The sequence below is a fragment of the Lepus europaeus genome, chromosome 3 (genome assembly GCF_033115175.1).
Source record: "Lepus europaeus isolate LE1 chromosome 3, mLepTim1.pri, whole genome shotgun sequence".
NCBI lineage: Eukaryota > Metazoa > Chordata > Mammalia > Lagomorpha > Leporidae > Lepus > Lepus europaeus.
The window spans coordinates 29,196,381-29,219,148 of record NC_084829.1 but is presented as its reverse complement, the minus strand read 5'-3'; the positions used below and the strand labels follow the sequence as shown (position 1 = coordinate 29,219,148).

Here is a 22,768-nt window from a genome sequence, read left to right as displayed (position 1 = left end):
CGCTTTGCCTCCCTTAGAGTAAGGTGTGGATGGCAGGAGACTGAACCATTTACCTTCCTGCTTCAGACTTTGCCCATCTGGCTGTCAGTTTCAGCCACAGCTTGGCAAACCTGGCAAAATGCCTGACTGGTGGGGAGGTGGAAAATCTCATCTTCTGACCAAGCTCCAGCAAAGGGAATTAATTTAGAAAGCTATCAGTGTGCTTTCTACTGATTTAAGGCATCTTCACTCAGAAAAAGTAACATTCTATTGTACAAACCATTCTGAGGCTCTTAGTGTAGTGAAGATATCTTGGATCCTCATCAGTGAAATCTTCAGGAATGTCAGAAAGCATATAACTTTCTTCAACGATCTGAATCAGTCAAGATCTGTAGGGCAGAACTGCTCAGCAGCCACACTGCAGGAATATGTATCTTTCTGATGAAATCTTCATCTGCTCCTTGCGGTTGAAGCCAGTCTATGAGCTCTTGATCTATTTTCTGCCCTTGAGAGGGCCTAGGGTGCTCTATATTATCTGTAAGGATTTTAAATTTGTTGTATATTAATGTCTAATCATAAAATTTCCAAAGTGACAAGCTGGATGTAATAAACTATGCTAGACTGCAAAAAAATTACAAACATGGTGTACTGTCTATAAAGTACAGTGGTAAATCTGTATTATAGAGATACACATCTCTACACATATCTCTTTCACCTCTGACAGTCTACATTCAGCTCTAGATGGAATGATTAATTATGAATAGATTTCATATACTTACTTTCATAATCAGTGAACTAGAAATTATTATTGTATTGAGGATTGTACTGACTAAAACAGTATGTTCATTCCATGTTAAATACCATCATCATATCTCTGGATTTCATTTGTCCTGCTACTTATTTATTCACAGGCGAGGGGAGGTGAGAGGAAAACCCAAGATCCGTCAGGGTGGAGAAGAAATGTCAGAGGCTATGGTTCTATTGTACTGCAGCTTTGGTTCTGGAAGAACACATTAATGGACCCAGATGGTTCGAAGATAACTGAGGGCCTATTTTCTCCTGTACACTTGTCTGTGGTACTATATTTTCATTTATGTAAAAGTTTATTTTCTTCAAGTAAAATATTAATTTGGATGAAAATGAAGATGTTAAGGAATTTTCAGAATGGGCCTGTTGTAGCCCTCATTGGCTTTGTTTTTAGGCACTTATATCAGAAAAGAAAAGATAGAAAAATACATTTTGCATTCCTTTCATCTCTACCATGGCACTCTTTGGTTAAAATTTGTCATTTTGTGGCGCCACAGCTAAATAGGCTAATCTTCTGCCTGTGGCGCTGGCACACCAAGTTCTAGTCCCGGTCGGGACTTCCAGGCTAGCTCTCTGCTGTGGTCTGGGAGTGCAGTAGAGGATGGCCCAAGTGCTTGGGCCCTGCACCCACATGGGAGACCAGGAGAAGCACCTGGCTCCTAGCTTCAGATCAGCATGGTGTGCTGGCTGAATGTGCTGGCTGCAGCAGCCATTGAAAGGTGAACCAATGGAAAAGGAAGACCTTTGTCTCTGTCTCTCTCTCTCTCTCACTGTCCACTCTGTCAAAAAAAATTTGTCATTTTGTCATATTTGATTTTCTAGATTCCCTGAAAAATTGCCTACTTCATTAGATGGAGTCCATGTCTCAACATTGTAGTGAAAAGTTAAAAATGTTCTAGCTTTGAATTTAGCTAGGTCATGGACACATGCCATGACACTTGCCAGCCAAGTGTGTCAGGGACATCATCTGAATTACTCACATGAAGGAAAGGAGATGCAGATCCTTCCAGTGAAAGTGGAGAGGAGCAGGAGCTGCAGAACATTGCCAGGGGTGGGTGTGCCATGGGATGCCATGTGGTGGCTGGTGTCTGGGGTGCTGGCTCTGTAGAAGACAGGGCTTATGCCTAGAGCTGGTGGTCATGGAAAATGTATGGGACATTTTGCAGCAAGATTTGGGATGAAGTCTCCAACTTCTGAACCTCCTAGAGATTAGAATAGACTTCTAATTCACAAATTCCTCTTATGGTTAATTAGGCTTTTGTTTTGAATTGCTTTTGATGTAACATCAAGGAATTCTGAGTTATAGACTTCCTGTTTCAGAGATAGGAACACATTGATGCCTGCATTATAATTAAATAATGCCTATAACCATTATGCAACAAATGATCATAGATTCTCTCTTTGCTGCTAATTAGCTGAATAAAATGGTGGCAGTGATGCGGTGGTGGTGGTGGTGGTAGTGGTGGTAGTGTGTGTATGCATGTGTGTGTTTCTGTGTTATGTAGATGTGTAGTTGACAATGAGGGAGGAGATTTCTGCCACTAGAGGCCATGGCTAAAATCCTACCCTTGGTGTTGTGTAATGTCGGAGGCCACCCGACAAACCACATGGAGACACGCAGCACTCAGTCAATTCATCACCACGTTTATTGCCTCATCGCGTTCCAAGCCAAAGTAGGGGGCCCGGTGATGAGGGACTGGAGGCAGTCTCCCTAAGGAAACCCTTCAGTCTCCAGCAGCGAGCACCAAGAAACACAAGGATATATACCCCAGGCCCCATACAGATAACATTCATTGTGTGTAATCATGCATAGCACAGGAACAGAGCAAGTTTACAAAGTAGCAATGATCAGGGTACAAGCTCTGCAGATAGTGCAAAGAACATCATAAACCTTCATCAGAAGTCACATCCTGCCTGCAGGAATATGGGATGAAAAGTCTTGGAAACAGGATTAGATAAAGGACAGCCTCAGCCTGCTGCATCTCATGTCGGGCCAGGGCCACTGGCCCCGACATCTCCCCCTTCTTGTTTGTACAAGAATGGCCTGGTGTTTATGGTAACCGGTGTCTACACTGTCCAGAGGGCCGCGGGGGAGGATCCATCCCCCACAAGTCCCTCGCATTAAACGCTGAATGGCGTGGACTCATGCCTGTCTTAGGTGCCCCGCAGCGCTTACTCTGCTTACCTGTCATCAAGGATATAGGAAGCATGTCCTGCCCTCTGTCTTAGGTTGCTAGAGAAGCCTGCGAGTGCTTACCCGTCGTTGACTACCGGTCCACCCTAAGAACAGTGTAGGAGCAAGCAGTCAATGATGCAGTTAGGAAGAGAGAGACCGAGGCTTCCACGGCATATCACATACTGCAGCCCCCTGTTTTAGAGTGTCCTAGAGGGTATGTACTGTCCTTTTGATAGCCTCTCTGTTTGCGCACATTGGAACGGTGGGAACGTTTGGTTGTATTACTTCACATTAGTCTACAGGCAGGCAGAAGACAGAGGTTGTGGGGGCCGGCTCCCCACAGCTCCCCCTTTTTTTACTTTAGGACCAGCGCCTGTCTTAGGCGCCCCTGAGCGGAGTGGCAGCTTACCCGTCTTTGCCAGAGGGTCGACTTGCATGAGCAGTCTCAGCCCTCCGCTGTCCTAGGTTGCATGCCATCCCTCAAGGCACTTACCCGTCTCTGGCTACTGGTCCAAGAAACCAAGCAACACCTGCTGTATTGTGGGGGGGGTTTTGCAGCGATGACTTCTAATGGGGACCAAATATCTGTGTCCAGTTGTGTTAAGAACCCAAATCTCTTGCCATAGTTCACGCAGCAAACCAGTGAAATTACTATCCCAGGTATGGTTTAAGGTGGCTCCTAAAGAGCAAGACAAACTAGCAAGACGAGTATAGTTATGCCAGGGAAATGGAGTAGCGCAAAGCACGACAGATTGAACCAAGCAGGGGGTTTCCCACATCCCCGTCTAAGATTCAGTTCTTCCTGGAGAACGTTGACCCGTTGGTTTAGTAATAAGATTCCTGAATGGATATGCTGATCCACTGCCACTCGGAGCATTCTTGTTTGATCATTCTTCTGGAGCATGGGAATAGGTGACCTTTTTTCCTTTTAGGAATTTCACAAGCCAAGACTGACCTTGACTTGTCTATGACTTGTTTATGGGCTGCCTACATCTCCCCCTTTTTTATTTAACTGAGAATGGCCTCTGTCTTAGGTTGCCCTCAGTCATCTTTGTCCTTATCCGTCATTGGTAACTCTGGCAGCTTGGCCTAGAGCCCTGTCTTAGGTTGGTACAGGATGCTGAGCATCTTACCTGTCTCTGAGTACCATTCCAGCCCAACATTAGGTGAGAGATGAAACATACAGCCAAATATTAATTATTTGTGATTACAAATAATGATGAATGTCAGTCCATACAGACTGTAGCGAAGTCAGCATAAAATGCAGAACACACAGAAAACATCCCATACCAAGTAGGAAAAGCAGTAGTGGTCCAGTCAACATTAATAACCAATGAATCCATTGAAACCCTCCAAATGTTAGGGGGTTAGTAATAAACATGTTTTGCATTTTACTCTTAAGTTTATCAATAACAGACTCTATATATGGCACATTGTTAGTAATGTTAAAACAACATTTTCCTGTTACAGATTTTCAACTTATATGATCTTTTAACATCAAGTAATTGTTAGCTGCATGGTTTAAAAGTACTCCTGAGTGAACTTGATCCAATGTTTCGGCTATATTGGACAATCCAGTAGCAGTAAGATTAATTGTTTTGGTCACTGAATATGCAAGCCTTCGCAGTCCATGGTTATTTCCAAAGGCCAGTCCAGGAACACTTACTACTGGTACAGCCATGGCCAGGGCAGTGTCCTCTCCTATTAGGATGACGTTGCCATTACAGTCTTTAGGTGAAGCATGCTGCCGTCGCACTCTATCCGCCGCTGTAAATACAGATGTCAGCATAGGGGCCACACAGTCCAGGGAGCAATTGCAGAAGTTATCAGAGGCTAACGATGTGAAGGCATATTTGCTACATAAAAAAACCCACCCCTTAGGAGTCCATGTCCCATACCAGTATTGGATTAGGTGTATATCATTGATTGGCGATAGGATCCCTTTATTTTACCGATTGTAAAACCTTAATAACTTGTGGAGGCTGTGCACTCCGTAACTTGTCATTTTAATTTTTACTCAATCCTGAGCAGAGAGCCCATTCCTTTGCCAAAGAGGTGAACTGAGGGTCTTTCCAGCCAGGAACATTACAGGTTACACATGTGACTTTAGTTTTCCTTTTAAAGAAAGGCATTGCTTTGTATACTTGCAGATCCTGTCGACTACACCAATTTGTGACAGTAAATTATTTTTTAGCTATCTGCTGTGCACAGACTTAGTTATTTTTAGTTTAATCTGCAAGAAATACGCTGCAAGCCTTATAGTGCACACTAAAATTATTTAGAGGAAAGATGGTAAAGGAGTATAGATTAACAGAATGTTGCAATAAACATGGCTCCATTGCTTTAATGATACTATAGCCAGACGGTCCACTGATTCCTGTTGGAAGGGCCTGAGGCTGGCCCCACTTCCAGTTTTCTGAACTCTGTTTTTTAATGAATTACCTTCTTTATCAGTTTTGGAGTGACAATATTGGCCCAATGCCTTTCCCTTTAGCACTGGGGGAAAATACCAGGAGGAGCCTTATTTTGATTTTTGACTTTTGGACAATTTTTGTACATGTCCCTGCTGTCCACATTTATAGCACCCTTATTTATTGGGCATAGCCCTCCTTGATAATTTTTGTAATGACAAACCATGTAGAGTGGCCGGTCCTGAATGTCCTGTTTTTAAGTGAATTTATTTTGTTAATTTTTCATCAAAGGAACTGTCACAGAACACCTCAGTCATAGTAGCCAATTGATTCATGTTTACATTGTACTTACGTTTAGTAGAATTTATAGTGTTGTGGGCATCACTAGGCAATCTTTACAAAGCACCGGAAAAGAATCCATACTGAGAATCAGACATTATTAGTAATCATTACAGGCATGTTTAACATTTAGCTTGACTGTGTGTTCCCCTGGGATGAAGCAGCAATAGAGGCTTGTTCTGGCTCCCTCTTAAAGCCTCCAAGGACAAGGGTGGCTCATTGCCAAGATTTTAGGCAAGCAGTGCGTCCCGTCCAGGATCTTGGCCAGAGAGCCAAGACACGAAGCATGCCCACCTGTTTATCAGAAACATTCCTTTATCCTCCTCCTCGGGAACTGGCCAGGCTCCCAAGGAGCAGGAGAAGGTCATTTGGCAACAAAGTTACTTGTCCACCAGAGCTGAACCTAGATACAAGCCTCTTTATTCCAAAAATTTGTCCTTACATTTGGCCCTAGGGCTGCATTGAGAGGTAGACATAATTAACACATTATAAGAATACAATACAAATTTTTCATACAAGCATACATTTAGTAATCAAACACAATAATACTCAATGTGTTTTAAGGTTAAATTGAAACATAACTGAGGGAGAATTAGCTTCTTGGGCACCCATGTCAGGGACATAAAAAACAGTACCATTCCAATACAACAACTCAAGCTGCTGCAGACAGCCTGAGAACTGGCTAGACAATCCCATGGCATGGAGATCTGAGGCATTGATACTTGTTAAACAGACATGTTGAGGTGTACATCCAATTAACAAATGTGCTAACATTTTGCATTACTCTGAAATTAGTGATTCGGGTTTTATGAAATATTTGTAACATCTCCTTTTGATAAAACAACAAATTTTTCAGCGGATGGAACACAGTGGGTAACCATTTAGCCATAATGATAGTAGCCTCTTACTATCTGTAATTGTTACATTTTTGTAGGTTTGTGCAATCTTAACTATTTGTGGCATATTTTGATTTACATTTTTTTAAAGCCAACCATGCATAATCTGCCCAAGCATTCCTATCAATAATAAGGGTAGAGTTAGTACATAATACAAAAATAGAATGGGTAGTCCGGACACTTTGACACGTTTAAATGCGCATATTCCATAGTTATGGCTTAGAGGGGCTCCTGAGAAATTTTTTGTCTTTTAAGTCCTACACGTGCCAATTGCTCCCTCCTTTCTCCTGCAACTGGCGTCCCGGCGCTTTTTAACAAGGCCTTTATATCCTTGTCACATTTAGATGTGACTGTATATTCCCCATGGGCAATAGGAGAGGCTCCCCGGGCAAGCCCTAGTCTGCCACGCCCTACTCGTGCTTATGTGCCTCCCTTGTAATCCCTACGGCCTGCTACCGCCGCAGCCTTCCCTCTTACAGAGGCTTACCTGTGGATGAGATGAATCCGAGTCATGGCACCAGCTGCCGGAGGCCACCCGACAAACCACATGGAGACACGCAGCACTCAGTCAATTCATCACCACGTTTATTGCCTCATCGTGTTCCAAGCCAAAGTAGGGGGCCCGGCGATGAGGGACTGGAGGCAGTCTCCCTAAGGAAACCCTTCAGTCTCCAGCAGCGAGCACCAAGAAATACAAGGATATATACCCCAGGCCCCATACAGATAACATTCATTGTGTGTAATCATGCATAGCACAGGAACAGAGCAAGTTTACAAAGTAGCAATGATCAGGGTACAAGCTCTGCAGATAGTGCAAAGAACATCATAAACCTTCATCAGAAGTCACATCCTGCCTGCAGGAATATGGGATGAAAAGTCTTGGAAACAGGATTAGATAAGGGACAGCCTCAGCCTGCTGCATCTCATGTTGGGCCAGGGCCACTGGCCCCGACAGTGTAAGTGTTGTATCTTTTCTGGATCCCACAGAACAATTCACACAAGGTATAGAACCTGTAAACAGCAGAATGTAGCAGCTTTCTGTAGAACAGAGGATGAATATTTGTATGTACCTCAAGCAGTTTTAAGAAAAAATGGAATTAAAAGATAAATTGGGCCTGGCACTGTGGTGTAGTATCTTTACCGGGGTAAAGCTGCTGTCCTGGCATCCCATAAGGGTGCTGGTTCAAGTCCCAGCTATTCCACTTCTGATCCAGCTCTTTGCTATGGCTTGGAAAAGTGGTAGAAGATGGTCCAAGTCCTTGGCCCCTGCACCCACATGGGAGACCCGGAAGAAGCTCCTGGCTTCTGGCTTCAGATCAGCTCAGAGCTGGCCAGTGCATTCATCTAAGGAGTGAACCAGCAAGTGGAAGACCTCTGTCTCTTTCTCTACCTCTGCCTCTCTCTAACTCTGCCTTTCAAATAAATAAACAAATAAATCTTAACAAAAAGATAAATTTAGGGTTAGATACAAACAGATCATTGGGACTCCTGCAGCACATATTGAAGTGCTGATTCTAGTTACAGTTGCTTTGCATTAACCTGCTCTGCCACAGCGCCGGCCCCTGGAAAAATAATTTAATTGTGCAGGTCTCTAAGAAAGATACCCAAAGTGTTAGCATTAAATTGTTAAGAATTGTTAAGAATCTATTGCTGGGGCCAGCGATGTGCAGCAGGTAAAGCTGCCGCGTGCAGTGTAGGTATCCCATATGGGTGCCAGTTCAAGTCCCGGCTGCTCCACTTCCGATCCAGCTCTCTGCTATGGCCTGGGAAATAAGTAGAAGATGGCCCAAGTCCTTGGACCCCTGCACCCATGTGGGAGACCCAGAAGAGTCTCCTGGCTCCTGGATTCGGATTGGCACAGCTCTGGCTGTTGCAGCCAACTGGAGAGTGAACCAGCGGATGAAAGACTCTCTCTATGCAAATCTGCCTTTCAAATAAATAGATCAATCTTTAAACAACAACAACAAAAGAATCTATTGCTAAATAGTATGTTAGTTACAAAGAAAGGGAGGAAGAGTGCATTGGAAGAGTGAGAGAGAGGGCGTAACACTAAAATGACATGGATAAATGCCAAGAGGGGAGCTACTTGTGATACCTTGGGTGCACACAGCAGTGGGACAAATTGCTAGGACTTGTGGGGAGTCAGACTTTTCACCGTTATCATAAATAAACCATGTGGGCTTGCAAGTCCTAGTCCTCACCCCCAGTAAGAAGTGCCTTATCCCTAGGTAGTTCTAGTAGCTTCCAGGTTGCTTTCTATGCAGGATCTCACAGACAGAATATTTTCCTCAGGTGTGAGATTGGATGAGAGAACCTATTAAGGTTCTTTTTTTTTTTTGACAGGCAGAGTGGACAGTGAGAGAGAGAGAGATAGAGAGAAAGGTCTTCCTTTTTGCCGTTGGTTCACCCTCCAATGGCCGCCGCGGTAGCGCGCTGCGGCCGGCGCACTGCACTGATCCGATGGCAGGAGCCAGGTGCTTCTCCTGGTCTCCCATGGGGTGCAGGGCCCAAGCACTTGGGCCATCCTCCACTGCACTCCCTGGCCACAGCAGAGAGCTGGCCTGGAAGAGGGGCAACCGGGACAGGATCGGTGCCCCGACCAGGACTAGAACCCGGTGTGCCGGTGCCACAAGACAGAGGATTAGCCTAGTGAGCCGCAGCGCCGGCCCTATTAAGGTTCTTTCAATCTTAAAACATTTATGTGTGGGCACTGGCACTGTGGCATAGTAGGTTAAACATCTGGACTGTTCCACTTCCAATCCAGTTCCCTGCTAACAGCTTGGGAAAGCAGTGGAAGACAGCCCAAGTGCTTGGGTCCTTCAGCCACATGGGAGACCAGAAGAAGCTCCTGGCTCCTAGCTTCGGATCAGCATAGCTCTGGCCATTGTGGCCATTGTGGGGAGTGCACCAGTATATGGAAGACTTCTCTCTGTCTCTCCCTGTCTGTAACTCTACCTCTCAAATAAATAAATAAATCTTTTAAAAAAGAATTTATGTGTGGTACTAAAATCTTCTGTCAGAATCCTTTGGAGTTTGTAAACATGAAATTACTGAGCAACTAGTAGACTTACTTAGTTACTTCCTTTATTCAGTTGTTAAACAGTCTTATTTATTAAAAGTAGTCTGTGAGTGAGAGTTAAAAATAAGTGTTTGAGAAGGAAGGAGGGGTGATTAATACCCTTAAAGGGACCATCAATGTCCTTTGGTTTTTAATGAACTTGAGGGGAGAAAATGCCTCATCTTGTCTCCTTCTATTATTTTTCCTACGTTTTTCCCAGAAATTTCCCAAGGGCTGGCACTTTGTTACTTCTTGAGTAACAGGGAACAGAGTCACATTGTTTATGGTTACATCATTTAGGGACAAGATTGATGTTTGTCATGAACTTGTGCCCTCATCTCATAGCTGCCCTAATGGTTCACTGTCTTTCCATTTGGATCATCCTGGGATGCTTTCAGAAGGCTGCTGGCCATGAGAAACCTCTGAGTCAATCGGGACAATTTTCCTTTTAGATTATCTTGAAAGAAGATTGGCTTTTAAAATTTAAAATCTAAATTTAAAATATAGAAAACCATAAATCATGCATTACAATAGCATGAAGCTGAAATTCCAGAAAACTGAATTCTAGTTTTCCTTTGCTTTGATTAGACTCTGAGTTTGAGTATCCTCTTTGGTCTCTCCAAGCCTTTGTTTTCCACAGTGCATCATCAGATGCCTCCCAGGGTTCCCTCCAAGTTTTACCATTTAGTGTGTGACCTCTTCCTAGACAGGAGGATTGGGGGACAACAAGGTTCTCTGCTGATGTGCTTCTACCTCAGTGAAATACTCATGTGTACTTGATGATATATTTGTACAGAATTTGATAATTTTCACATCCATGTCCAAAATATTCTTACTTGGTGTGCATAACAGTAAAAGTAAATAAACCAGCTCCATTATATAAGACAGCGAAGTTCCTCTAGGGTCACTGACAAACCTAAGGTTATATGGCTAAGAGGAGGTAGAACCAACTTTATGACTTCAATTTCTGTGTTCTTTTTCAAATAGTGGGTCTGCGGAAGTGTTGTTTACCACAACAGTTATGTTTCCTATGTGTGAGCGAGAGCACTCTGCCCTACTCTCCTTGTCTGTTACTGCAGGGACATCTGTGCTCTGCGGTAACCATGGTGGAGAAAGGTCCACTTCCTCACATCCTCTAGGCACCTTCTGTTCAAATTCATTTATAGCTTAACAATGAGAACTAAAGGTAGTGGTCTTTTAAAGGTGTTTGGATCATGGTATTTCCTTAGGGATTTGCAAAGCCCATATGTTTTGATTGTATCCAGGTCTTACAGGATTCTCCTGTTGGATGGTCCTATGTTCATAGTATGAGCCCATACGGGTGTTGTCCTTCTGCAGAAGGACAAGACACACATCCATTCCAGCTGCATCAGAACATGATACTGGGCTGGTTTGTTATGAATGATGTGACTATGATAGCCCACCAGACAGCTAGACAATCAGTCACGCATTCAGTGTCATGTATCCTGGATGGGCAGGGAGACTGCTGATAGTAAGATGGAAGATGAGGATTTAGCAATCTGCAGTGCCAAGAAAACCCCAAATCTCTGTGGTCCCTGCAGCCAGACTGAATATCCTCAGATGCTACCCTTCCACTTGGTAGTTGCATGGACTTGATACACTCCCAAACCTCCATAAGCCTTGATTAACCCAGGTGGATGATGTTGAAAATAAAACCATGTGCCTCAAAGACTCCTGGGTAATGATTAAATGAGAAAGCACAGGCAAAGCACTTAGCATAAGGCCCAGTGTGGTGAATGACAGACTGACTGGCCACCACCCCTTAGGATTCCCATGGGCCTCCCACATAGTGACCAGCATCCTGGGGACAGAAACCCTCTCTGACAGAGCACCAGGGTGGAAAAGGCATTGTATTCTTATTTTTACACAAACAACCTAGGTAGTAACACTGGTTTTTAGAATGGCATTTATTCCTTTGAAAAACAAGGATCTAAAGTACAGAGATAAACTATAGGTAAGAGAGGAGAATGTGTCTCCAGCCTAGTGGTTGCTCTCCCTCTGCCTCTAACAACATAGTGCCTATTAAAAGAGTTTTCTGCTTTCAAAACTTCTGTAAAAGGAGACCTACATGACTTCCAGTACTTGTTTCAGTTTTAAGAGTCTCTGATTCTTATGAGCCTACCGTACCTATTCTTGATGCCTACATTTGTATTTTTTCCTAAAAATTTTTCTTTTTATGTGTTATCATTATATCTTGGGGATTTTCATTTGGATAAACTGGGGCTGGTGCTGTGGCACAGTGGGTTAAAGCCTTGGCCTGCTGCACCAGCATCCCATATAGGTGCTCGTTTGAGTCCCAGCTACTCCACTTCTGACCCAGCACTCTGCTATGGCCTGGGATTGCAGTAGAAGATGGCCCAAGTCCTGGGGCCCACGTGGAAGACCCAGAAGAAGCTTCTGGCTCCTGGCTTTGGATCAGCTCAGCTCTGGCCATTGCAGCCATTTGGGGAGTGAACTAGCAGATGGAAGACCTCTCTCTCTGGCTCTACATCTTTCTGTAAATCTGTCCTTCAAATAAGTAAAATCGATATTTTTTTTTAAAAAGCACATACTGAAGTCACGAAGAAGGGAAGCTCCTCTGAGTTTGTTACTTTGCTAAACAAAATTGTCACCTCAGAGCTGTGTAGCTTTTAATGATGAAGTATATCCCTTTTAGTTAAAATTTATTGCCAAATTTCTGTATGCTAGGCACATAGCTGCTACCTCTAATAGCAGTAATTTATCCATCACACTACACACATGCATGCAAATACACACACCCACCAGTTAGGTATGGTTCTCATTTTATTGTTGGGAATCCAGAGGTTCAAAGACACTAAGCAATTTGTCCAGGTCACACAGCCTAACTCCAAGATATAGGCTTGTGTCGGTTTGTCAACCCCAACTATCCACTCATTTCCATATCTCCCCCCAAATAGTTTAAGTATATGGGTGCGGTTACTAAGGTAAACTCAATGTTCTGGAAAATAAACTGCCTTCTGAGTTTGACTTAAATTGTGACAATAAATTATTTTTCTCCAGTGTTCCAGAGGCACTTTTGTCAGTTAGTGGGTCCAGTAGGATTCCATTAGAGAATGACTCTATGCTTACCCCTGCACTCCTGAAACTTGGCACAATTCTGAATATAGAAGACATCCAGTCAATAATGTGTGGAATAACTAATATTCAGGATACAACTATATTACTCCTTTCATTTGCCAATCATTTATTGTGCACTTATTATGAACAAGGCATTCTGAGACATTTTCCATGCTTTCCAGTAAATTTTAATTTAGGGAGAATAAGATACCTTTCACTACTGACAAAGCCATGCATTTTTCTCCAATGTAATTATTGCTCCATTCTACCCAAAAGTGTGTGTGTGGCAAAAACCAATTAACTTTAGCATTCTTTTCATATTGCATGACTAAAAACTAATGGCAGCAGAGCCGGTGGTGTGGTGCAGCGGGTTAATGCCCCGGCCTGAAGCACCAGCATACCATATGGGCACCAGTTCTAGTCCTGGCTGCTACTCTTCCACTCCAGCTCTCCACCATGGCCTGAAAAAGCAGTAGAAGATGGCCTAAGTCTTTGGGCCCCTGCACCCATATGGGAGACCTGGAAGAAGCTCCTGTCTCCTGGCTTCGGATCAGCGCAGCTCTGGTCTTTGTGGCCATGTAGGGAGTGGACCAGCAGATGGAAGACCTCTCTCTCTGTCTCTACCTCTCTCTGTAACTCTGTATTTCAAATAAATAAAATAAATCTTAAAAAAAATCCCTAATGGCAGCATGGTGTAGCTAGTAAAACTGCATCCTTCAACACCAACATCCCACATGGGTGCTGGTTCGAGTCCTGGCTGCACCACTTTCAATCCAGCTCCCTGCTAATGACCTGGGAAAATCAGCAGAGGATGACCCAAGTGCTTGGGCCCCTGTTTCCTATATGAGAGACCCAGAAGAAGCTCCTGGCTTTGGACTGGCCCAGATCTGGCCATTGTTGCCATCTGTGTAGTGAACCAGCAGATGGAAGATTCTCTCTCTCTCTCTCTCTCTCTCTCTCTCTCTCTCTCTCTCTCTCCTTCTCTTCTCTCTAGGCCTCTTTCCTCCCCTCTCTGTAGTTCTGACTTTCAAATAAAATAAATAAATCTTTAAAAATGGCTTATCTAATTCCTCAACCACACGTCTATTCTTAAGACTGTTGTTTAAAAATCTGAGCAGTCAATTTCTTTTGCTATGTTGACCATTTCTTTCATTCTGTTCTTAATAGTATCATGGTACAATCTGTTTGTCCACTGTATCAGTCAGAGTTTTCCATAGAAACAGAGGCAATAGAACAGACATGTGTGATATACAAGATTCATGATTTCAAAGGACTGACTCCTGTGATGTGGGGCCTGCAAAATAGGAGTCTGTAGGGCAGCCGGGTGGTAGCTTTGGGATCCGCAAGGAGGGAAGGCCTATACTTCCGGGAATGGAGAGTCCTTGTCAAGGTCCCCACGGGTGCCTAAAGGTCAACCAATGAGGATCGGCTCTGCCTCAATCTTTAACCCCCATGACCTGAATCTATAAAAGGAACCCTACTGATCTCTGACATGTGACTTTCCTGGCCTCCGGCCTCCGCTCTGTTGCTCTGTTGGGACTGGGGAACCTCGCCCGAGAGTGGAATCCCAATAAAAGCCTATAATTAATTGATTCATCTGCCTGGGAAGATTTGTTATGCACCAGACACCTTGCAGATGGTGCCAAAACCCAGGAGCTGAGGGTGCATGCCTCCCCTTTCTGGGTTCAAGGCCCCCTCACTCCTTGAACCTGTCTGGTGCCCCAGGCTGACTACGGACCATGCTTGACCAACTGTAAGTAACTCCTCCCCTGCTCTCCCTCCCTCCTCTGGGTTGGCTCAGTCTCTGCGATCTCGGCTAGCTCTCATCCAGACAGAGACCTCCAAATTGTGTGCATGTGGGCTCTGTTCTCCACTGTTTAGCTTCCCAGTAGCTGTGGAGATGTCCTGCCACTGGCTTGGCCCCGTAAAGGACTGATCTCTAATCTGCCTACTGAAGTCCGGGACAGGGGATGCCTTGACCAAATTTCAGTAGATCCGGGCTACCGGGGAGACCATGGGATCTGGCCAATCCCAAGGGTGGCACTCAACATGCCCCCTGGCCTGCCTCCTAAAGAATTTGAATAAACGGACTGGTCCAGGACCTATGGTAAACACCTAATCTTTTATTCCACCCAGGCATGGCCTAATTATGTACTTGACAATGGATCTAAGTGGCCCCCTGGGGGAAACTTTGATCCCAACGTCCTCACCGATCTTGAGAATTTCTGCCACAAGGAGAGAAAATGGTCAGAGGTCCCATATGTCCAGGCTTTCTGAAACCTCCACTCCCATCCTACTCCCTTCTCCCCTACTTTCCTCTCTGCCTGCTCCACAGCCCAGGTTGGGCCCCCACCTTCTAAGGATGCCTCTTCTGTGTTACTGCTGAACTCTCCACCCTCCACATTTTTGGACCCTCCTGAGTTCCTGGGGACCCCACAGCTAGCCAGGAATCTCCTGCCCCCATATGTACATTCTTCGCCCTGCCCCACCCCATTTTTTGCCTCTCCCCACTGCCATTGCTGGAAGCCAGGTTACCATGTGGCCCAAAGACCATTGTCATGCTCTACCCCCATCCTAATAGGATGCTCCTACTTCCCTGGCCGCCCTCCAGCAAAGTTTTAAAAGGACCTGTTCCTGAACATGTGGCTCTCTAGCCTCCTCCTCTGGTCTCCTTTCTTTTCTCTCTTCTCATCTCTCCTCACTAGCTCCTCTCCTCTCTTGTCTCTTACACTCTCCTTCTCTTTTTTCCCTTCTTTACCCCATCCTTCCAGTCTGCTGGGTTTTAGGTCAAGTGCCTAAGCCCCACGTGGCCAACTGAATATGACATCATGGGCCTAAGGTGTTCTTAGGAAAAAGGCAACTGTAACTGTAAAAAGACACTGAGTTTGAAGGAATTTCTCTTTGAATCTAGGACGATCACTACCTTTGAAAATATCACTTTGTAACTTGCTGAACTTATTTTGCAATTTATTTTAACAGGTTTCTGGGCCATCAATACTCAATGAAACAGAAATGGGTAATTAGTACTTGTTTTAGATGAATGTAATTTTAATTTTAATTGAATTCAGGTAGCAATATTTAATATCAGCATCTTAAGTCATTTAGGTGTAACTGCTAATTTAAATTGAGTAAAGGCAAATGAGATAATGTGTCTAAATGTAAACTTTTGTATACTCATCATGTTATATTCTATAACATTTTTTGGGTTAGTTTATAAACTATGAAAAGAGTTCAACATTGCTTGGAGTAACTCAGGCTGTAATTTGATGTTACCTTAATCTTAATCTGAGATTTTTAACAGGTTATTTCAAAACATAAATCAAGGAAATTGGCAGATGGAAAACATCACAAGTATAGAAACGTGCATTTGGTAAGGAAGGTTAAAAGGAAAGAGTTATTTTGACTAAAGAAAGGACAAGGTTTGTAAGATTGACTTCATCCTGATGGCTAGTTTATTCTAGACTGGAATGGAAATGATGGAATGTTTCAAGTAAGTTGAAGAGGGTGTGTGGAAGTCACAGAAGGTTATGAAAGAAATCTTGGATCTTAATGAGAAAGCCACAGAGGCCTAAAGAGTTAAATGTTCTGTAAAATCCTACAAGTTTTTTCTAAAATGCTATGTGAAGTAAGCATGTGCCTCTTGTTGAGTTTATAATAAGTTTATAATTTTAAACGTGGCAACTTAAAGTCTTTTGTCATCCACAGTTTTATATATCAGATTCGCTGCTCATAAAACTAAAGCGTCGTTGGTTCTGTGCTTAGCTGTCCACATACAGGTTCTGATGGACTTTCCAGCCACATCTATTGTATTCAGTACTTTGGGAAGGCGCTGGAAACAGATGAAGCCAATAATGTATTATAGGTACCAACTGAAAGTATGGTTAGCTGAGGTTACTAAGAGCAGAAAGTAATTCGAATCAATTGGTAAATTAAAAAACAGTTAAGGAGTTTAAAAAGCTAGCATTGAAACTGCTATATTTGTTATCTAATGATTGAAACTGCTTTCTAAGTTTTCATTTGATATTGCTATTGTCAGTAAGTGATCTGGGACTGGCACCCCCATTTCTCTATTAGTCTAACTTGTTCTCTCATTTCTCTATTCTCTTCGAGGTAGGAAACTAATTCTATTCTGAAGGGCTCTACAAGATGCACAATTTGATTTTTAGATCTTATAAAAGGGAAGGCTAATATTTTCTATAATAATAGCATAGCTAAAATGAAAGCTTAAATTATAATTTCACAGCTAGATTTACTTTGCCATGGGCACAGTAAACAGGCAAGACTTCCCTTTCAGACCAAACAAAGGGAAATAAAGTTTTAAAGTGAGGACATAGCTTTCCTCATGGGCATTATCTACCTCAGAAAAGCCACTATCAGAACATGCCTGTGACTATAGACTTCTAGTTTAGGCCACAAAGATTAGAGGTGGGACTTAAGCACCCCCTTGACTTGCATCCTCTGGTTTGCTTTAACAAAAATCAGGAGGAAAAGAAAGCTAGGCATCAGAAATGTAAAGATAGATGGCTGGATGGCTGTTCTGTACAGTGATCTGTCCTCAAGGAGACCCAACAGGCCAGTCCACTACAGTGGCTTGCAATGTGGAAAGCCAGGGATTCTGCAGAAGTCAGCTTGTGAGGAGCCCTGGCAGCTTTGCCAGCCAAGAGTTGGATCACTGGAAATGGAACTGCCCTGGAGTCGAAGGATGCCCAGGTCAGAGCTACGGATCTTATTGGTTCTAAGCTGAAAAGCCCTTCACTCAGCCCAGCTTCCAAAGTGACCACTGCAGCTGAGGGAACAGCTAAGTAGGGTCAGCAACATTGCAGGCAGAACTGTAAATTTCCTGTTAGATATGCCACCTGTCTACCTGGCCAGCTCTCCTCCCAGGCCAGCTAGGTAATGGAAGTCAACAGGGTGCCTTCCCAAGGAGGTTCACACCTCCTTTAGGATGTACCCTCTGTGAAGAGATAGATAACTCAAAGTCTCATAATTTACAAGGGCTTAAAGCCCACCTGATTAATTATCAGCCCCCTTCTGTCAGTTTCTATTTGGCTGAGACAGCACCTTTCTTGGGTCCTCTAATAATGACTCTGTCCTTTGTTCTACACCCTGTCTAGCCCACTTGGGCCTCAATCCTTTGTAATCATAGCCTCTACTCTAACATCAATGTCTCTTCTCCCAACCTGTGTGTACTGATGGTCCTCTCCCCCAATTAATGTCGTAGGATTATTCAGAATTTCTCTACAGACAAACCCCTCTACATGCAAAAGTTGAGTGGCTTTTCTCCTGGTCTCGGCTGGGATCAGAATAAAACTATGTCCATAAACAATCCTCACAAGAGTCCAGAGACCCCCACTCATTTCCTCTGCTCTATGAAATCCTTTCATTACCTGGTTAATGTAACTCTTAGGATCATTGGTTGCTATTCTCACCCTGACTTGTATACTACAGTGTCTGTTTAAGAATTTACAGCAGGTGATAATGGAATGAACCAAGGCCTTCAGCAACCAGTCAACCAGATGCTTCTCCATCCATACATGCCTGTTCCTGCAGAGCCCCAAGATACGCCCAGAGGGCCCCTGTAGACGATGTCCCCAGTTAGCAGGAAGTAGCCAGAGAGACTCATCATTGCCCCCTTTCCTATCATCAAAAGGTCGGGATGGTAGCTTTGGGATCTGCAAGGAGGGAAGGCCTATACTTCTGGGAATTGAGAGTCCTTGTCAAGGTCCCCATGGGTGCCTAAAGGTCAACCAATGAGGATCGGCTCTGCCTCAACCTTTAACCCCCATGCCCTGAATCTATAAAAGGAGCCCTCCCAATCTCTGATATGCAACTTCCCTAGCCCCTGCTCTGTTGCTCTGTTGGGACTGGGGAACCTTGCCCAGGAGTGGAATCCCAATAAAAGCCTGTGAATTAATTGATTCATCTGCCTGAGAAGATTTGTTGTGCACCAGACACCTTGCACTGGGCAGGCTGGAAACTCAGGCAGGAATGGATGCTGCAGTCTTGAGGCAGAAATTCTCCTCTTTTAGGTTGATGATTTCTCTCTTAACACTTTCAACCAATAGGACATGGCACAACCACATTATTGAGGATCTCTCCTTTATTTCAAATTAACCATCAGTAAATATTAACAGTCTCTAAAAAATCCCTTTGCACAGCCATAGCTAAATGACTGATTGAAAACTGTATGTTAATAATGTAGCCAAGATTACACTGAGACCAGCTTTCAAAGTCACCTCTTATAATGTGAAGAAAGTTGACAAAGTAACTATAGTTTTAAATATTTTTGCAAAATGTAAATAACCCCTTTAATGGATTGCTATGTGAAACCTCCAGATTAAATTTTTTAAAGATTTATTTATTTTGAAAGAGTTACAGAAAGAGGAGAGACAGAAATCTTAATTGTCAGCCTAAATTTCCATCCAGTTTAGTCAAATGTCTACGTATCAATCCATATGTTTCCCAGGAACCACCTTTCAATCATTTTGTATCTGTACCTATGAGATAACTTTTTCCCAGAAACCATGGAGAAATCACACTTCTCTTGAGGTTTTCTTCTCTCCAAACTTCTGGTAAAAGTTGGAAAATGTAGCTGTTTTTCTGTGAACTCAGGGAGTGAGGGAGAGTTGGAGAGCTGATGCTTCATGGTTCTGCTGCTTCCTAATTTCATTCCGCTCTCTGCAGACCTCACTTTGGCCCACCTGAGCTCAGGCTGCTCCTCTTCATTAGGAACACCAACAAAAGTGGCCTCTAGTCAGACAAGGCACCTATTAGGTAAGAAAAAAACAATCGTTTGTCTGGGGTATGGCTTGAAATAAAGGAATATTTTTGTAATCTTGGTAAGCCATAGCTTTGCTGCTGAGGTACATAATTCTATGCATAAATACACTGCCCTGTTCTAATGCATTGGTTAAATACAGAAAACTGCCTGCAGCATTGTATTACCCAAATTATCAACTAGAGTATTGTATTACTGGAGTGCTACATTTGACCAAGTTACTATTTTATGTCCAGCTCTCCACAAAGAGTCAGGATGGGGGCATTTCATAGAACTCTGAGATCCGAGGCAAGCTCCTGTGTTCCCCGTACTCATGGATGGATAGAAGCTCTGGCTTCTTAAATTGTGCTTCAACTTTGAGTAACTTTTATTTTTCCTTTATTAAAAATCCTACTTTGATGGAAGTGCTTTTGGCACCAATACTCTTCACAACCCCTAGATGAGAGCTGGCCAAGGCAGCAGTCTCCTTGGAAAGGAGAAAAGCATCCAGGCTTCAGGCTGACGGCTGCACTTAACAGGACCAATTCTGACTCTGGTCTTCACACGAGTGCTCTGAGCACCAAGCCCCAGGACCCCTATGGAGGAGGGGCCCAGGTGGCCTGGCCTGCCCCGTGCATGGGACCTGAACACACTGAGGAGTAAGGACCTAGGGAGCTAAAGAGCAGCTTTGTTACTGCCCGGACCAGAGAGGAGGAAGTGGCTTCTCTCTGTGGGTCCCGAGGCCTGACAGAATTCTCCCAGGGGCCAGCAGTCCTGGTCCCTGGGAGGGGCTCTCTGCCCCTGAGGAACCTGGTCAGAGCCAGCAGTGCCTGCTTGGCTTGGTCTTATGTTGCCAGTCAGATCACCAGTGAGTAATAGGGTGGAGAGGCTCCCAGTGGGCCCACATCTGGTCATCTTATGGCCCTGCTTAAAGCCCTCAGTGCTACCGCCTCACCTTAAGGAGAAGGGCCCAGGATGCGCCCGTGCGCACCTCTCTCCCACGGCCCACTCCCAGCCTCGCTCCCCACGGCAGCCATGGGAACCTCTCGGATTCAAGTGCCTCCTCCTGTTCCTTTCTCGCCCTCTCTTCCGCATGCCTGGCTTCCCTTGCCGTGACCTCTCTATCCGGAGGCCTTAGCTGCACGCCCTTCTCTGTGGAGCTGTCTTTGGCCCTCTCACTCCTCAGCCCAGCACTCCCCACGTCCCCCTTAACCTCCCAGAGCTCCCCCTGCAGCCCCTCCAGTCACCGCTTCTGGGCAGGCTTCCTTCCCTCTGACAGAGTTGCAGTCCCAGCTCAGCGCCCGGCTTGGTGGGGCCTCCCTGGCGGGGGAGTGAGAAGCAATCACACATGGCTCCCACATGGAGACTCACTGGGCACTAAGGCCGGGGGCCGCTCCGTTCGGACGCAGCCCACGGCTGCCCTTCAGGGCGTCAGCCATCCTGAATGGTCCATTCCCTGTGCAAACGGACTCGTCCACAAGTAGTTAGGGCCATGGGAATAAATAAATGTTGGTTGTCTTTACTTTCTGAGAAAAAAAAATTACTTCTTCGCCCCTGCACCGCCACCATGACCCAGCGTCGTGTGCCTTTCTCGCTGCTGCGCAGCCCCAGCTGGGACCCCTTCCTCGACTGGTATCTGGCGCATAGCTGCCTCTTTGACCAGGCCTTTGGGCTGCCGCGACTGTCCGAGGATTGGGCGCAGTGGTTAGGCTGCAACAGCTGGCCGGGCTATGTGCGTCCTCTCCCCGCTGCCGAGGCCCCCCGCCGTGGCCGCGCCCGCCTACAGCTGTGCGCTCAGCCAGCAGCTCAGCAGCGGCGTCTCAGAGATCTGGCACAAGGCCGACCGCTGGCACGTGTCCCTGGACGTGAACCACTTCGACCCCCCCCCCCCAGGAGCTGACGGTCAACACCAAGGATGGCGTGGTGAAGATATCATGGGTAAACACGAAGAGTGACAGGACCTGCACGGCTACATCTGCGCTGCTTCACCCTGAAGTACACGCTGCCCCCTGGCATGGACCCTACTCTGGTCTCCTCCTCCCTGTCCCCTGAGGGTACGCTTACCGTGGAAGCGCCTCTGCCCAAGCCGGCCACGCAGTCGGCAGAGATCATCCTGATCACCTTCTAGGCCTCTGCCCAGATCGTCAGCCTGGAAGCCGGGAAGTCTGAGCAGCCTGCGGCCAAGTAGAGAGGCCTCCTGCGCCGCCCAGCTCCAGCACCCACCTGCATGCCCTTTTGATACCCCGAGAGACAGGGCAGCCCGCTGGCCTGCCCTGTGGTGTGGGATGCCAGCGACGGCATGGAGAGGGCACCTGGCCAGTGCATCTCCCAAGGCTCAGGCCTCCAGGCCTACTTCCCCTTGGCACCTATGCTGACCACTGTGTGGACACTGCCACTGCCACCACCAGCTAGCACCACCCTTGAGTTCAACGACGGACAGCCCATCCCGTGGCAGGTGTGTTCCTTCCACCACCTTACCCCACAGACCTGTGAGCACCAGGTACTTCTTCAAGTACTTCCCGCTGTGCTTCAGCTGCAGCCTCTCAAGGGCCATGCCCTCAGCCTGTGGTACCTGGGCATGCGTGCCCTGCTGCACTCCTGGCTACAACTGTGGGTCCTGCAAGCTGACTTCCACCTCAGGAAGGAGCTGCTCCTCTACCTCATCACGTGACTGTGCCACTAGTCAGGGTGCTGGTCTGGTGCTTCACGATCTTTGTGGGTGCTTCGCTGACAGGACCCATCTTCTCTGGATGGGGCAGGGCAGCTCAGGGCAGCTCACTGGCCACAGCAGCAGTGCTGCCCCAGCTCCTGCACAGGAGAGAAAGGCCAGAGATTATCCTGGAACAGAGACTGTCCCCCACTGGCTGTCTGCTGTCACCCTGCCTGTGTGCCTATTCTGGTGTGGTGACCCCTGCCTGTGGTTGCTACTCACCCTGTTTCAGAGGCCCTGTGGTGTGCATGCCTGTCCAGTCAGAACTTCCAGAACCTCTGTGAGACCTCCCCTTCCACAGTCCACCCCTGGAGACACTTGACATTGGAGATGTGTATGGCCCAGGAGCCTCAGGGTCACAGCACACTGCCACACAGCTCACCCAACCCTGCCTGCCTGAGCCTTACATTAGCTTCCAGACCTCCTCTGTCACCTGGAGAGGCTACTTGGGTCCCAAGTCCCAGCCAGGCTCCATGGTTGCCTCAGTTTGCTTAGATATGGTCCAGCTTGCAGCCACAGATGCCTGCAGCAGAGGC

General features: G+C 45.7%; 1 pseudogene; it reads left to right on the top strand.

The window, feature by feature from the left end:
* Positions 1–21,089: 21,089 nt before the first annotated feature.
* Positions 21,090–21,710, top strand: LOC133756782 (heat shock protein beta-1-like; annotated as a pseudogene).
* Positions 21,711–22,768: the final 1,058 nt, after the last annotated feature.